The 18,676-nt window shown below is 41.3% G+C and overlaps 1 protein-coding gene across 1 annotated transcript in view; it reads right to left on the reverse strand.

Moving 5' to 3' along the window:
- The window catches only part of LOC135524980 (zinc finger protein 469), a 154,026-nt gene extending 141,954 nt beyond the window's left edge, over positions 1-12,072 (reverse strand). The window contains exon 1 of the mRNA XM_064952785.1: positions 11,938-12,072. The gene's annotated coding sequence lies outside the window, so the exon portion shown is untranslated. The remainder of the gene's footprint in view (positions 1-11,937) is intronic.
- Between the last annotated feature and the right edge of the window lie 6,604 nt (positions 12,073-18,676).

The following is an 18,676-nucleotide window of genomic DNA, read 5'->3' on the forward strand; positions in this document are numbered from 1 at the left end:
TCATACAGTTTTCTTGCTTTGCCAACATGTGAGTATCATTTTGACTTTATAAATGTATGATTGTCAAAAAATGATTTCCTTACTTCTGTGGTTACCCTGGATTAAAGGCCTATATCATGTGAAGGTAGCCCATTGTTCAGTTTTCGGCGCTGACCTATAACCCTAATTCCCCTTGTTTTGGCAGCACAGACGAATAAATCCCAGCAATTGTTTTGTAAAGGAATGTCAATAATTGCAATGTCTGTCATCAGAGATGTCTCTCAGTATGCATACTACCGTGCATTCTCCAAGCATGCATTCTCCGAGCACACTCTCTTAAGTACATTCTTGTGAGGACCAGAGTGTGAAGATCAAATAAAAAATGACATTTGAGAAGCACTCACACTCCACCTACAGCCTTACTTTATGCTGCACCTCCCATTCACTGAACATTCTTCCAGCCAGGACAATGGCAACAATACAGATGAAACAAGACATACACAAAGCAAACATTGTCTTCATAACTATCAGCTAGCTATATCTGAATCGTAATAATCAAGCTAACCAGATAGTTCAACAGGCAAAAATGACCTAAAACTTGTGTTTTTTTAAGTAGATATAAATTAGTGTGTAGCTAGCTGCCAATTTTTGTGGCTGTCTAGCCAGCTAGCTAACAGCAGTAGCTAGCCAGTTAACATAACCCCGTTGACCTACTATGGGCTTGCAATCTACAGTGGGTATTGTAGGCAGGTAAACATGCTAAAATTTACACAGTATGTATTTATTAATGTAACATGATACAATATTGTATTTGTGCAACTTGTGAGATGTAAATGGGCAATATTTCATTCCGAAGATTATTTTCTCTCGCTTCAGCTCAAATAATGGCTGCTATTGATTTCAAGAGATTTTGCATCGTTTTTACATGGGTGCGTCATATTTCTGGACATAATTTCCGTTGAAGCTTGCATCGATACATGCTTAACACGGGAGGGTCATACGTCGTTTGTACAAGACAAAGTCATAAGCAATTGGATTGTCTCTAATAAATCAGAGTATCAAAGCCAATGACATATTTTCAAACCAACGCTTAACCCACGTGTATTCTGGCTCTGGCCCAACCCATCAGTTTCTGGACCAATCGGATGGCACCAAATGTGTTCGCATTCAGTGAAGGGTCGGGGAGGTATTCAGATACAGACACATTGCGGCAGGTAGCCTAGTGGTTCAGACCCTCGGGACAAATTCCTCAGCTGACTAGGTGAAAAATCTGTTGATGTGCCCTTGAGCAAGGCACTTAACCCCAATTGCTCCTGTAAGTCACTCTGGATAAGAGTGTCTGCTTAATGACTAAAATGTAAAAAATGTAAGAAACTAACTTCCGTGGGTGTGGCATAACCTTTTTCTGAAGCAAGAAGTCTGGGTAGCCAGGCAAGCTATTTAGGCCTATTTAGTACTAGCAAACTCATCAATAGCGAATGTTTCATTTGAACCCAAAATTCAACTTAAAATCGACAATTCAATAGGCTTAGCATTTTAAGCTCTGGTTGATTTCAAATGATTTATCAACGGAAGCAAATCTCAACATTTGAAGGAGATGTATCTTCTGCGTCAACAGTTCCGTCACTAATAATTGATATGTTAGATTGACATTTCCATCGCAATCAAAAATCTAAGTTAAAGAATAGGCCTAAATCAAATTAAACTGCAGTTAAAGTCTGATTTGATTTAGTCCTATTATTTTACTTTTGGGGGGTTTGAGACAAAACACGTATTCGCTTAATTATGTGGTTACCCTGGAACCACCTGAATTATAGGCCAAATGTTTAATTTCCGCCAAAATAGACATACCCAAATCTAACGATTTTTCATGAGATGCCCATAAACAATAAATGGTAATATTCAATAGTTTTAGATAAGTCTGGAACTCACCATTCTGGTAAAAATAGTTACAAATTGCTGAGGTGTACTCAGTTTAAAGGACACAAGCTCAAGTACGTAGTAAAAACCTTATGAAAATATGAAAATGTATATATGATTTTTTTCTTATTCAACAAACGTGGGGCAATAGGGCTTGAAATTACTAAAATGCTTTCTAAGTATAGTAACACATTAAATTATAAATAACTTACTATAAGATTTAATCTTTCTTATAACTGTAAAAAATATGATTATACTTTGTGACAGTACAATATTGGCACCATATCATATAAATGACAATGGAGACTTTTCTCCTAAACGTCCACTGAGCGGCACAGATACCAATCAAATACGTGTAGACTTGTTTCAACTACAGCTTTAAGCACAAAGTGACCAAGAGAAATTACTTACTTTTTTTCATGTTGAGAGCTCGAAATATTCAGTGCCTTGCAAAAGTATTCACCCCCCTTGCCGTTTTTCCAATTTTGTTGCGTTACAACCTGTAATTTAAATGGATTTTTATTTGGATTTCATGTAATGGACATACACAAAATGTTCCAAATTGGTGAAGTGAAATGAAAAAATTACTTGTTTCATAAATTTATAAATAATAAAATGGAAACGTGGTGCGTACATATGTATTCACCCCCTTTGCTATGAAGCCCCTAAATAAGATCTGGTGCAACCAATTACCTTCAGAAGTCACATAATGAGTCAAATGAAGTCCACCTGTGTGCAATCTAAGTGTCACATGATCTGTCACATGATCCCACATCCCATGGAGCACCATTAATTAACCTCTTACATCTATGGGGGCGCTATTTCATTATTGGATAAAAAAACGTGCCCGTTTTAAGCGCAATATTTTGTCACAAAAAGATGCTCGACTATGCATATAATTGACAGCTTTGGAAAGAAAACACTCTGACGTTTCCAAAACTGCAAAGATATTGTCTGTGAGTGCCCCAGAACTGATGCTACAGGCGAAACCAAGATGAAACTTCAAACAGGAAATGAGCAGGATTTTTGAGGCTCTGTTTTTCATTGTCTCCTTATATGGCTGTGAATGCGCAAGGAATGAGCCTTTCCGATCTATCGTTTCCCCAAGGTGTCTGCAGCATTGTGATGTATTTGTAGGCATATCATTGGAAGATTGACCATAAGAGACTACATTTGCCAGGTGTCCGCCCGGTGTCCTCCGTCGAAATTGGTGCGTCATCTTCAGCTGCACGTCTTTTTCCAAGCGATTCAGAGGAGAAAGTAGACATCCACGAACGATATATCAATGAAGAGATATGTGAAAAACACCTTGAGGATTGATTCTAAACAGTGTTTGCCGTGTTTCAGTCGATATTATGGAAAACAGTTCGCCGTTTTGATGAATTTTCTGTTTTTTTTGGTACCCAAACGTGATGTACAAAACGGAGCGATTTCTCCTACACACTCCTACTTTGCTATGTAACTGAGAGTCTCCTCATTGAAAAAATCCGAAGTTCTTCAAAGGTAAGTGATTTTATTTGAATGCTTTTCTGGTTTTGTGCAAATGTTGCACGCTAAATGCTACGCTAGCTATCAATACTCTTACACAAATGCTTGTTTTGCTATGGTTCAAAAGCATATTTTGAAAATCTGAGATGACAGTGTGGTTAAGAAAAGGCTAAGCTTGAGAGCTAGCACATTCATTTCATTTCATTTGCAATTTTCATAAATAGTTAACGTTACGTTATGCTAATGAGCTTGAGGCTATAACTGGACACAGGTTTTTTTCATAGCCAAACGTGAACAAAACGGAGCGATTTGTCCTACACAAATAATATTTTTTGAAAAACTGAACATTTGCTATCTAACTGAGAGTCTCCTCATTGAAAACATCTGAAGTTCTTCAAAGGTAAATGATTTTATTTGAATGGTCTTCTTGTTTTTGTGAAAATGTTGCTGGCTGAATTCTAGGCTTATAGCTATGCTAGCTATCAATACTCTTACACAAATGCTTGTTTAGCTATGGTTGAAAAGCATATTTTGAAAATCTGAGATGACAGTGTTGTTAACAAAAGTCTAAGCTTGAGAGCAAATATATTTATTTCATTTTATTTGCGATTTTCATGAATAGTTAACGTTGCGTTATGCTAATGAGCTTGAGGCTATAAATAGGATCCCGGATCCGGGATTGCTCGACGCAAGAAGTTAAATCCATTATAAAAATTGTAGGCACCACAACAAACCTGCCAAGAGAGGGCCGCCCACAAAAACTCAAAGACCAGGCATGGATTGCATTAATCAGAGAGGCAACAAAGTGACCAAAGATAACCCTGAAGGAGCTGCAAAGCTCCACAGCGGAGGTTGGAGTATCTGTCCATAGGACCACTTTAAGCCATACACTCCACAGAGCTGAGCTTTACGGAAGAGTGGCAAGAAAAAATCCATTACTTAAAGAAATAAGAAAACACATTTGGTGTTTGCCAAAAGGCATATGAGAGACTACCCAAACATATGGAAGAAGGTACTCTGGTCAGATGAGACTAAAATTTTGCTTTTTAGCCATCTAGGAAAACGCTATTTCTGGAACAAACCAAACCCTCCATCACCCCGAGAACACCATCCCCACAGTAAAGCATGGTGCTTTGGGGATGTCTTTCATTGTCAGGGACTGGGAAACTGGTCAGAATTGAAGGTACGATGGATGGTGCTAAATACAGGGAAATTCTTGAGGGAAACCTGCTTCAGTTTTCCAGAGATTTGAGACTGGGACGGAGGTTCACCTTCCAGCAGGACAATGACCCTAAGCACACTGTTAAAGCAATACTCGAGTGGTTTAAGGGGAAACATTTAAATGTATTGGAATGGCCTAGTCAAAGCCCAGAACTCAATCAAGTTGAGAATCTGTGGTATGACTTAAAGATTGCTGTACACCAGTGGAACCCATCCAACTTGATGGAGCTGAAGCAGTTTTGCCTTGAAGAATGGGCAGAAATCCCAGTGGCTAGATGTGCAAAGCTTATGGAGACATATCCCAAGAGACTTGCAGCTGTAATTGCTGCAAAAGGTGGTTCTACAAAGTCTTTGTGGGGTGAATAGTTATGCACGCTAAAGTTTTCAGTTTTTTTGTCTTATTTCTTGTTTGTTTCACCATAAAAGATATTTTGCATTTTCAATGTGGTAGGCATGTCGTGTAAATCAAATGATACAAACCCCTAAAAAAATCCATTTTAATTCCAGGTTGTAAGGCAATAAAATACGAAAAATGCCAAGGGGGGTGAATACTTTTGCAAGCCACTGTATATCACAATGAGATGAAATGCTTGACTGTCCTCTTTCATATTCCATCTCCAGGCTGGGCTCCGTTGCTCAGATGGAGAGCAAATCAATTCTTTGTCCAGACAGGCCAGAAAATTGATACGTCATTCCCAATGAAAATGTGGGGTCTGAAACCTGACACTTCAAGTCAGCTCTACTGATAGAGTGGCAGCAGATAGCATTCTGGGACTATAAATCACTGGACTAAGATTCACCAAACATTTTGTACATCAAAATGGCAGTTATCGCCGGTCCAGAACCGCTCACAGTCCCCCCTATAGGGGACTTAACATCTAAGAGAAAGGCATAAGTCATATGAAGGTTGCCAATTGATCAGTTTCTGCCACGGGGCTGACCGATATCCATTTGTACTTATAGGAATGAAGTGAGAACCGACTGTAAAAATTGCCTTAAAGTTACATTGTTTTGGCAGCTCAGACCTGCAGTCTGCAGTCATTTTTGTAGAGGAACGTCCACAATTACAATGTCTTCCATAGGTGACGTTGACAATATATCCTAACAAATGTGAAGTGTGTGTGTGTGTGCGCGTGTGTGCGTAGGGTTGGGGACTAATGGATTACATGTTATCAGTTATATGTCACTGATAACAAACAAAACTGTTACTGCAATGTGTTACCAGCAAAAATATTGTAATCAGATTACAGAAACTTTTGAAAAACTAGATGGTTACTGTTAAGTTCAGAAAGGATGTTTGCGAAAAAGTTATTTATGATACCTATTTGTTTTCTCAATGAGATTCCAATCAACATTGAAAAAAACACTATGATGACACACCAAATGCGTTTGATGGATGACAGGAAAACAGCAGGATTGGGCTTTTGTACTCTTCAGTCCAAGCTTTGACTTCCAATGGTGTTATTTCTGTCAGCATCCAAAGATTATATATCCTGTTTGAATAAATGCTTGGAGGTAAGAATGACAGCAGTGGTGTAGCCTACGGGCGATTTAGATATAATTTATTATTGATATATACAGCGCAATGACGTGAATCACACTGCTGTCCTCTCATTTAGCTATTTGCGCAACACAGATTGTGGTTGTCATGGATGGCTGTTCACACACTCATATGTGTAATTTAACACAATAATGGTTGAATTTGAGAAGGTGAAGCTGCCTGTCAATGATTGGTTTTGCAATCAGTGGTCAGCCAGTGAAAAATGTTCTATTGCAACAGCTGCATTCTACAATGCAGATCCCAGTCTATGGAATAAAAGTTTGAGAGAGTTCCTCCCTTCTAAACGCAGTATTATGTTCCACATACAGTCAAAAATGAGTTTAATTTAAGAACACCACAAATGGGTCTTTTATTGCTCAAACTAATTCATGTTGATTAATAAAGGGCTATCGTACCCATGCTCAAACTCACACACTTTTGATAGGCTTAAACATCTGAAAATGATCAGGATATCAAAGTGTCAACAGCAAAAACGTAAACAATAGGCGTATAGTAAATGCAACATTTGACATTCATTTTTCACAATCAAATAGAAGTTTTCGGTTGTGCGTGCCATTCCATGAGAGTAGCATCAGCTCATTCAGTCCTCCATGACAACAAAATCATAAGCAACAGATTAGGCGAGTCCCCAATTACATTCAGCTTCGGGACGATTTGATAGACTTGATAGAAGCTGTTTTTCCCAGCTTTGATGCACCTGTATTGACGTCGCCTTCTTGCAAGGTAGCGGGGTGAACAGGCCGTGGCTTGGGTGGTTAATGTCCTTGATGATCTTTTTACAGCTCTATGTGTCATGGAGGGCAGGCAGTTTGCCCCTGGTGATGCAGTGGGCAGACTGTACCACCCTCTGGAGAGCCCTGCGGTTGAGGGCGGTGTAGTTGCCGTACCAGGTGGTGATGAAGCCCGACAGTATGCTCTCAATTGTGCATCTGTAAAAGTTTGTGAGGGTCTTAGGGGCCAAGCCAAATTTCTTCAGCCTCCTGAAGTTGAAGATGCACTGTTGTGCTTTCTTCACCACACTGTCTGTGTGGGTGGATCATTTCAGATTGTCAGTGATGTGTACGCAGAGGAATTTGAAGCTTTCCTCCTTTTCCATTGAGGGCCCGTTGATGTGGATGGGGGTGTGCTCCCTTTGCTGGTTTCTGAAGTCCACGTTCAGCTCCGTTATTAAGGGAGAGGTTATTTTTGCTAGCACCGCTCCTCCAGGGCCCTTACCTACTTCCTGTAGGCTGTCTCGTCATTGTTAGTAATCAGGCCTACTACTGTTGTGTTGTCTGCAAACTTGATGATGGTGATGGAGGTGTGCGTGGCCACGCAGTCATGGGTAAACAGGGACTCCAGGATGGGGCTGGGCATGCACCCTTTTGGGGACCCCGTGTTGAGGATCAGAGAAGTGGAGGTGTTGTTTCCTACCTTCACCATCTGGGGGTGGCCTGTCTGGAAGTCCAGGACTCAGTTGCAAGGGGTAGGGTTAAGGATGAGCTTGCATGGTACTATAGTGTTGAAGGCTGAGCTATAGTCAATTTACAGCATTCTGACGTAGATATTCCTCTTATCTGGATGGGATAGGGCAGTGTGCAGTGTGATGGCGATTGCATCGTCTGTGGATCTATTGGGGCGGTATGCAAATTGAAGTGGGTCTAGGGTGTAATGTAAGGTAGAGGTGATATGATCCGATTCTCTCAAAGCACTTCATGATGACAGAAGTGAGCGCTACGGGGTGATAGTCATTTAGTTCAGTTTCATCGAGCTTTCAGTTTTATGCAAATTCTGCCATCTATCCGCGGATTTTGATTTGGGTAGGTTTTAATAGTCACCGTAAGAACAACATCCCCTATACTCTCGAGTGGCGCAGCGGTCTAAGGCACTTCATCTATGTTTTTGAGGCGTCACAGACACCCTGGTTTGATTCCAGGCTGTATCACAACTGGCTGTGATTGGGAGTCCCATAAGGCAGCACAAAACTGGCCCAGTGTTGTCCGGATTTGGCCGGTGTAGGCCGTCATTGTAAATAAGAATTTGTTCTTAACTTACTTGCCGAGCTAAATAAAGGTTAAATTGTAAAAATAAAAAATAAAAAACACAACCGTGTCCGTGACTGAATTCAATGTTATTCTCATAGGCTACCCGGAACATATCCCAGTCCGTGTGATCAAAACAATCTTGAATCGTGGATTGTGATTGGTCAGACCAGCGTTGAATAGACCTTAGCACGGGTACTTCCTGTTTGAGTTTCTGCCTATAGGAATGGAGGAGCAAAATGTAGTCGTGATCTGATGTAGTCGTGAGTACTACAGTCAATGTGTTGATAGAACTTCGGTTGCTTTTACCTCAAATTTGCTTTGTTTAAATCCCCATTTACAATAAATGCAGCCTCAGGATATGTGGTTTCCAGTTTGCTTAAAGTCCTGTGTAATTCTTTGAGGGCCGTCGTGGTATTGGCTTGAGGGGGAATATACACGGTTGTGACTATAAACAAACAGAATTCTCTTTAGAGGTAATACAGTTGGCATTTGATTGTGAGGTATTCTAGGTCGGGTGAACAAAAGGACTTGAGTTTCTGTATGTCATCACAATCACACCATGAGAAGTTAATCATGTAACATACATCCCGCCATTCTTCTTCCAGGAGAGTTCTTTATTCCTGTCTGTGCGATGAACTGAAAACTCATCTGGCTGGATGTTGAATCCTGACTTGTATCACGGGCGACCTGGCTGTTATGGCCAGGTATGTAAACTCTAACATTGATTTATCCTGCAAAAGATGTCGCTCAATTGGTAATATTATTTTTTGTCTCCTTCTAATGCCTTTTTAAGGGCAAAGTAATCAAAAAAATTACAAAGTAACCAGATTCCGTTAATGAGCTTGGGTAATCCAAATTGTTACGTTACAGATGACAATTTTGGACAGGTAACTAATAACTGTAACAGATTACATTTAAAAAGTAATCTATCCAACCCTGTGTGCGTGTGCGTGTGCGTGTGCGTGTGCATGTGCATGTGCATGGCTGTGGGCAATGCGGAAGGGTGTGTATATGGTTGTGTTTCAATGTGCGCCTGGAGGTAATTCTAATTTATATATACATTTTGGTGCTTGTGTGCACATGCACATACGATACAAGCAGTACAATCTTACATGTGAGAGCTTGTCTGTGTTAATGTTCCCCTCCTGTGAAAGCCCTTGTATTTCCGAGAATATGTGATTCTGGGTACACAGACTGAGGACAAAGCCGAGAAAGAGAGACAGAGAGACCATGAGAGACAGCTAGAGATATAGACAGAGAGCAGGTGACAGTTAGAGAGAGGGAGCGGAGAGAACTGGGTCAGGGAAGAGGGCTCTATAACAGGCTGATGAGAACCACATAACACTGATACAGGCCCAGTGAGCACAGTATCCATGGTGAGGAGGCGGAGGGGAGGGAGGGAGGTAAAATATCTGCTTGCATTGATATGAGCTCACACAACACTAATCTCCGGTGCCAGTGCCACACAGCAGATACACAGCCTTCCCATGCTGCTGGCACAAAGTTGTCACGCAGCAACCATAAACAGCAGACTGGGCATCTATAATATCTTCTGTCTTTTCTCTGTTTGGTTTTTACCATGGGGAATGCCATCAGGTGATTTTCCAACACTTATACAAACGTGTTGATGCCCCGGCATGGCTTGGCAGGGTGGCATGACCCAGCATGTTGCACAGATACACGCTCCTGGAGGTGGGAGGGGTGAGACGAAGAGGGGTGAGAAGGGCTGCAGGGGGAAGAGGAGGAAGGGAGCGAGGGACACAGCCAGGGCTGTGAGCAGTAAATACCTAACATTCCATTACCTGGCCTAACCTTGCAAGAGTGACCTCGCTGCCTGCCAGGGCTACCTGAACCATGCCCCTTGGCCGTGCACATCAGCGCTGGGGGTGAAACTTAAGAGGAACAGAGCGACAGAGAGACAGCTCATTCATAAGTCAAGGAGGGAGAGGGAGGAATCACTCTGGCATAGAGAAACAAGGAGGGCTGGGGGCGCGACTAAAACATCAAGCCTGCAGAGCTCCAAAACATTGTTCTTATTTTCAGTGGACAAACTATGAAGGGATATCAAATCAAATCCAATTTTATTTGTCATACGCTAAAAACAACAGGTGTAGACACCCTGTGAAATGCTTACTTACAAGCCCTTAACCAACAATACAGATTTAATAAAATAAGAGTTAAGAAAAATATTTACTAAATTAACTAAAGTTTAAAAAGTAACATAAAAAATAACAATAACGAGGCTATATGCAGGGGGTACCGGTACTGTGACAATGTATGGGGGTACAGGTTTTCGAGATAATTGAGGTAATATGTACATGTAGGTAAGGGTAAAGTGACTATACATAGATAACAAACAGTGAGTAGCAGCAGCGTAAAAAATATTATGTATAAATAAAAAAGGAGATCATGCCGAAATGCCATATTGTACCTATCTAAAGCTGTCAGGGAAAAATCACTAACTAAAAGCGATGTGATTGAGGGTACACTCAATGATATGGAAAGGGCACTTCTGCTGCATCTGTTACAGTACGTAAAACCGCTACACAGTATGTAAAGAAGAGTCAGCCTCTGTCTTTCCTTTGATCTGACACACTAGGGTATGCAGTTCACACACAAACATGTATTCACATGCGTTAGCAGTCCCACACTCATGCAAACATACACCCATGCACATACACACTAATGCAAGCACGCACACACACACACACACACACACACACACACACACACACACACACACACACACACACACACACACACACACACACACACACACACACACACACACACACACACACACACACACACACACACACACACACACACCATGCTAAATTGCTGCCTTTGACAAACTGCACCTCATACATGCACTCACACACTCACACAGCACTGCTCCAACTCCAACTTCCTCAGAGCTCCAACTCAGACTCAATGTTAGCTTTAAAGTGTCACACACACTGCTGACCCATAGAATCACCCTCAACTTTGTCTGACAGTAGCATACTACTCACTATCTCTTACACTATAATTATAGCTCTAACCTCAAAAACTCTCTCTCCGCTTCACTAGCTGGGCTCAATATAACATGTGTTATGTTCTTCATGGAAAACTTGAATGACAGAAACTCAAGAGTCTACAGATGGGATCTTAATTTGATTACGTCCTTGCAGCAAACAATTTTCCTGCACCACAGGAGATGCAGGTTAGCATCTTATTAACTACAAAGATTCATCCATGCATTACACCATGTACATTCAACACGCCACGACAAGGACCATTGGAGATTGAGTTACTGTACATGACGGTCACTCATTGACTTTTCAAACTCTGCACAGATAACTCTCTTTACCTCTCCATCTCAATCTCTTTTTTCCCCTTTTTTCACCTGTTCTAATTCGCTGTCTGTATCTGTTTATTTTTTCAATCAATAACTGTCTGGATCTATTTAATTCACTGTAAAGTGATACTATGGTGTTACTAAGGTGATACTAACACACAGTCATACACATGCATAGTAACACACATGCTTTATGGCTAAAATGTGGGTGACAGGGTAATGTATAGACACACCAAAATGTGATACACACACAAAACAGTGGGAAGTCAAACCTGTCACACACTCTTAATAAAACACAATTCAATTCAATAGAAGTAGTATCAAGACATGAATGCCAGCATTCATTCAGGCACATTCAGAGAAATCACACACGCACATGCATGCCTTATATGCTCCTCACCCACCTTGCGAGCTGCACACCAACTCCTTCAATTTCCAATGCTTGTGGTGTGTGTAAGTCTCTCGCTTCCCTGGTTCGTTCCTCTCTCCCTCTCTTGCTCACTCTCCCTCTCCCTTCTCATTCTATTCTCATCGCGTGGCTCTCGTGACGCTCCACGGCTGGGAGAGGGGGAAGAAAGGAGGGAATAAGTGGGGGAGAGGAGGGAGGTAGGAAAAGAGTGACGAGCGATTCCTGCCCAGACTGATGAGTGAGGCTCAGGAAAACACCCTGGGGAGAAAAAAGAGTCTTTCACTCTGCAAAAGCTGTCTTTTTCTCTCCTCACTGCACTCCTCTCGCTGTTCCTTTTTTTCCTTAATCTGTACTTGTCCTTCTTGGTTCCCTCTTTCCACAGATCCTTGAAAGTCTCCTCTGAACCTCTTTTACTCTCTTAAACTCCTGCCACTCATCCCGTTCTACATGTATCCCCCTCTCTCCCCTTCTTTCTTTCCTCTCCTCGCTCTCTCTCGTTCTCTCGCTCTGGTGTGCAGCTGGCTCGATGAGGGACACACACCTGCCCACCTGCCCACCTGCCCACCTGCCCTGGTCTTATTAAAGTGGGGGATGATTTTCACCGAAAGGAGGTAATGAAGAAATAATTATCTTATTCTCTTCATGTCTTCCTCTCATTTCTCCCTCCTCTTCTCCAGGAATTGTGATGTCATGGGTGCAAAGGTATAGTTCCCAGAACTGTCTGAACAGCAGCAAGTCATTAAAAGACGTAGGCCTACAATTTTCTGGGAAATGAACATGGAATTCTGCAGATGCCGTGGCCACTGCATGTGCCATTGCATAATACGGTCTCTCCTGCAGTTGCCTACACACACATAGTGTACACACACACACACACACACACACACACACACACACACACACACACACACACACACACACACGCACACACGCACACGCACATGCACGCACACACACACACACTGGAATGCACGCAGACACACACTCACACACAAAAGTGCACACGCACAAACACACACTCTCTTTAAGGTTTCATGGCCTTGACAATCTCTTTCCAGAATGTGAGGAATGCAGCCTGCTGATTGGCTGGTGACTATGTCCATTAAGCCTCAAGCCCACTGGAGTCTCCTCAAGGGTCATGACCAATGTTCCCTCTAATTCTTTCCAGCACTGAGCAAATTTCAGGTCAGCTGAGCGCAAACTTGAACGTTGTAAAAATTCTGTACAACTTCCAGGACATGTTTTTGTGAACACTGAGGCTATATTGATCATAATGCTATTTGGCTATTTGATCATAATGTAGGTCTGCCAGAGTGGCCTACCATCAAAAACAATGGAGAAAATGCATCCCATAACAATTTAACATGGAAAAAGCTGTTCTATCATTCAGCCTACAATAGCAGCCAATGTGTGGTGTTCAATGTAGAGAAAAAAAAACATGCAGGGCTTGACATTAACCTGTCCACTTGTCCTTCAGACAAAGAGGTGACCAGAAAATATTGTTGTGTTGTTTGATGCAAGAAACCACTTTACAAAATAAAATGCATTGCTATTCCCATACCATTGTTACAGAGAATCAGACAAATTATGTTACCCTCTGCTTTTGGATACTTACCTTCTTCAAGCCTGTTTTCAGATACAAAACTGCCCCTTTAAGACAAAAAAATCTCTTTGTCAGAATAGCTTTTCAGAGATGTCTAGAAATGTAGACATTTTGTGCTCTTGTAAGAAGCAATCCTTCCCCCATTGCTGACAACAAATAATCTATAACTGGGCGAACAATTCACTAACTAGCAAAGGATATGAACAAAATGTGCACACGTGGCTATGTGCACATGCAACTCTCACTTTGATCTCAAAACAAGCACATCTACTCATGACCACTCATATTGTGAACACAGTCCAGTTCAAAGTGAATGGCACAGATCCATATATGGCAATGGTCTATCTGAATATAGTCCTACTGCAGCTCTGATTGGTTATGCGCACCGGACTGTGTAGAGTACGTGGTGCATGTCAATGCAATAGAATCCTACTTCGAAGCGTTCTGCCTACATCAAGATCTCTTGCATAGTTTGTTTTGGATACTAAGTCTTGCATAGTTTTCTGGTATGTTGCTTTGAAAGTATCTAATATTGTGTTGATTCGGTCACAATTCCCACAGTAAAGGAAATATTGATAGTGTTAACCAAGAGTGAAAACTAGAAAGTTGAGTGAAGTACAATCACGTGCTTCTCCGCAGGGGCAGATATTTCTTCTGCATGGCAGTCCCAGGGGAGCTGTGCGCCCGCGTGCAGCTTAGAGGGAACATTGGCCATGACCTCAGTTAAGAGGAGAAGAGGTGAAGTTTTTTAAAAAGTGTATAGTGTAATGACCTTTGTATAACCTTATGGTTAGTAGCCTTTTTCACACATAGGTCTTCTCCTTCATAACAGTATCTTTGATTTTAGTGATTCCAAATCCCAAGACATAATCTTAAGCACTAAGTGGGGACTTAAAACAGAGAACATCAGAGAGAGTGACTTTCGACTGAGAGAAGGAGATACTACCTCACTCACATTAGCCCAATCATACTCTATGGTCATCAGTGTGAGAAAAGTGTTGACAACCATCACTTGATCTTCAGCCCAAACCCTTCAACTTTAGTCACATTCCTATTGTGGATGAAAGCAAGACCTGATTACCGCTCACAGAATTACATTAGTATCACCTCATCCTCATTATCATCTCAGGAGGATCCACAGATGTATCTTTCTCTCTGGATGTTCCCCATAATAGGGAATGACATGGGCTCTTATCCTTGCCCAAACCTCTACTCCTCCGCTCTTTTCATCCCCTGTTTTGTCACCCTCCTAGCTTTCTCCACAGGATAAATGATGATGAAATCAGAGTGGGGAGACGACAGTAGAAACGCAAAGCAGACAAAGACTGTGTCCCAAATGGCACCTTATTCGCTTTACAGTGCACTACTTTTGGTAACACTATTTGGATAGTCCATCTGTAGATGCTCTACAGACTTACTACAGACCATCAGTAGCACCACAACTAACTATCTACTAACCCTAACCCTAGCTCTAACCTTAAGCATTATATTAACCCTAAACTTAACTCTCACCCTAAACCTTTTTCTAAACCTAAACATAATCTTAGCTAGCAGTTGCTTATCAACAGACTGTGTTTGATCTATAGAGCATCTACAGATGGAAAATCCTAACTATCCAAATAAAGTGTGACCCTAATTTTGATCAGGGCCCTTTGGGCTCTGGTCAAAAGTAGCACACACACACACACACACACACACACACACACACACACACACACACACACACACACACACACACACACACACACACACACACACACACACACACACACACACACACACACACACACACTATTGCCCAATGGGCTCTGGTCAAAAGTAGTACACACACACACTATTGCCCAATGGGCTCTGGTCAAAAGTAATGCACTACGTACGCAATATGATGAGATTTGAGACGCAGACTATGCATGCCTGGCGTGCGTTTCAGCGGCCAAATTTTGAGATAAATCCTGTTTATGGACAAGGGGGCCTTGATCCCATGAGTCATTACTTAGCCACTGAGAATCTGGCAGGGCTCCTCTCTGCCTCTCACTTATACTTACAACTTACACACACACTCCCTGCCGTATGGTCATCTTTCAATTCCATAAACCCATTATCTCCCCCTGGCCCAGCGGCTCAAAGAGACGCATTCTCCTCCTCTCTCATGCACACTTCCAGGTCTACAGAATCTCAACTTCTCGCCCAGTCATGGCTGCATACAACAGGCCTACAGCAACCACAGCAGGGATTTAAATAATGTCAGAAAGAACTCAATAAAATAAAACAAAACTAATGATTATTTGTCAAAAGCTTCATAAGCAACAGGTGTGGACTAACAGTAAAATGCTTACTTACGTCCCTTTCCCAACAATGCAGAGAGAAAGAAAATAGAGAAATAATAGAAAAGTAAAATGCATAATAATAATACAAGTAATAATAGATACACAATGGCTAATGATAACTAGGCTATATACCAAGGGTATCAGTACAGAGTCAATGTGCAGGGGTATCTTGTAATTTAGGTAGATATGTACATATAACTAAGAATAAAGTGACAGATAGTAAACAGTAGAGTAGCAGTGATGAGTTCATACAAAAAGGGCCAATGCAGATAGTCCGGTTAGCTATTTGGTTAACTATTTAACTAACTATTTAACAGTCTTATGGCTTGGGGGTAGAAGCTGTTCAGGGTCCTATTGCTTCCTGACTTGGTGCATCGGTATCGCTTACTGTGCAGTAGCAGAGAGAACAGTGTATGACTTGACTAAAGTCTTTGTTTGGACCATGATAGATCCATAGTGATGTGGATACAGAGGAACTTGAAGCTCTAGACCCGCTCCACTACAGCCCCGTCACTGTGAATGGGGGCATGCTCGGCTCTCCATTTCCTGTAGTTCACATTATCTCCTTTGTCTTGTTGACGTTGAGATTGTAGATCCTGGCACGACACTGCCAGGTGTCTGACCTCTTCCCTGAAGGCTGTCTCATCGTCGTCAGTGATCAGGCCTGGCTGGCTCACTAGCTAACTTTACATGGATGTTCTTATTATTCGTATCTCAGACCCATTTGCTTGACTAGTTATAGCCTAATGTTAGCGAGCTAACATTGAACAGGGTCGGTTAGCTACCTGCAGATTCATGCAGGGTAGCAGCATCATCAGTTGGGATTATGGTTTATTGTTTACCTAGCTAGCTACATGTCTTAACAAAAGACTCTCATCTGAGTGTGCCAGAGCACAGAATAACTGATGAATTTACTAATGCTCAACACCCATTGAATATGGCCAGTGTCAGTAAACGTGTAATTAAATTGTTGCCAGCAGCACAATTACAGTCACCAATGCTCTGGAGAACATGAAAACAGTCTAATCAGCTCTGCTAGGGTGAGTAAAATGGGTGGGGTGTAGTGTTCTCTCATTATGTGTCTGGAAGTAGCTAGCAAGCTTGCCAATGTTAGCCAGTTAGCTTGGGTGCTTGACTGCCGTTGTGAGGTTAGAACACTCGGATCAACCCTATTCCTTGGCCAGAACGTCCAGTGTGTGCTTGAAAGCACTGGGAGCGAAACGCTCTGAATTTACGAACTGACAATCTGACAGCACAGTTGCAGTCACCAACGCTCTGGATAACATAACAGCCTAACCAGCTCTGCTGGACCACTGAACCACTGTATCAGCAAAACATTTACATAATGTACTGAAAAATCATATTAAAAAAAATAATCACTCTAAAATTGTTAAATATCACCCCCCCAAACACACACAATATGTTCAGTGAGCTGTTCTCTAATTTGTGTCTGGAAGTAGCTAGCAAGTTAGCTTGGGTGCCTGACTGTTTTTTTATTATTATGAACAAAAACAGAAATATACAAACAAGAATACATAAACCTAACAGACATAAGACATTACATATCAAGATACATTTTTTATTTTTCAAAACATTTTAGATTTTCATAGATTATTTGTTTTTACACTTACTGATCATTTCAAAATAATATTTCAATTATAGCTTCAATTATAACAATTTAAACTATAACAATGTGAGGAGGGGCTTGTTCTCCGCCTACCTCATTTTATGGATAAAGAATCTGCCATGAATTAATAGTAGTTTATTTTAAAATATAAATCTTCTAACTCACTTCAAATTCTTCTGATATAACTAAAAATATATGATCAAGAGGCTCTTGGTCACAACCACAATATACACATTTGTTATCAATATCTATTTTGAATCTGTGTATAATAAAAGGTCTTTACAGGGGTGCTTGACTGCTGTTGTTAGTACAGAATACTTCAATCACATATTCCAGTCTCTGCTAGCAAAGCAGTCCTGCAGCTTAGCATCTGTTTCATTGGAACTTTCCATATTGAGCGCGTCACTGGTACTTCCTGTTTGAGTTTTAGCTTGTAAGCAGGAATCGGGAGGATAGAGTTATGGTCAGACATGTCAAATGGAGGGCGAGGGAGATCTACGCAACTCTGTGTGTGGAGTAAAGCTGATATAGAGTTTTTCTGCCTTTAGTTGCACAGGTACATTCTGGTAAAAAATGAGGTAAGACGGATTTCAGTTTTCTTGTAATAAAATCACCGGCCACTAGGAGTGCCATCTCTGGATGCGCATTTTCTTGTTTGCTATTGAATGCAGTCTCAGTGCCAGCATCGGATTGTGGTAAATAGACACCTACAAAAAAAAGGTTTCAAAAAAGGATTGGCAGAACAGATCCTAAAGTACATTGAAGACCATAACATTTTATATTCAGTCCATTTTAGAAAATGCTATTCTACCAACACTTGTTTACTATACTTGACAGATTTTATCAAGCAAGACATTGACAAGGGCAATTTATGCGGTATGGTAATGCTTGACCTACAAAAAGCATGTTCTACTGTGAACCATGATATTTTGTTGTACAAACTTCTTATTATGGGTGAAGTCATACCTAACTGATGAGCTCCATAGGGTGGATATGGGTGGGACTGGCTGATGCTAAAGGCAATAAACTGTGGTGTCCCCCAGGGGAGCATTTTGGAGCCTTTGCTTTTTTGCTCTACCTAAATTACATGGACTCTGCCTGTTCATGCTCTCTGTTCCTGTATGAAGATGATTCTGCCCTCTTGGTTTTACATAAGAAAAAGGAGACTGTTGAAAAG

The sequence above is a fragment of the Oncorhynchus masou genome, chromosome 31 (assembly GCF_036934945.1).
Source record: "Oncorhynchus masou masou isolate Uvic2021 chromosome 31, UVic_Omas_1.1, whole genome shotgun sequence".
Classification (NCBI taxonomy): domain Eukaryota; kingdom Metazoa; phylum Chordata; class Actinopteri; order Salmoniformes; family Salmonidae; genus Oncorhynchus; species Oncorhynchus masou.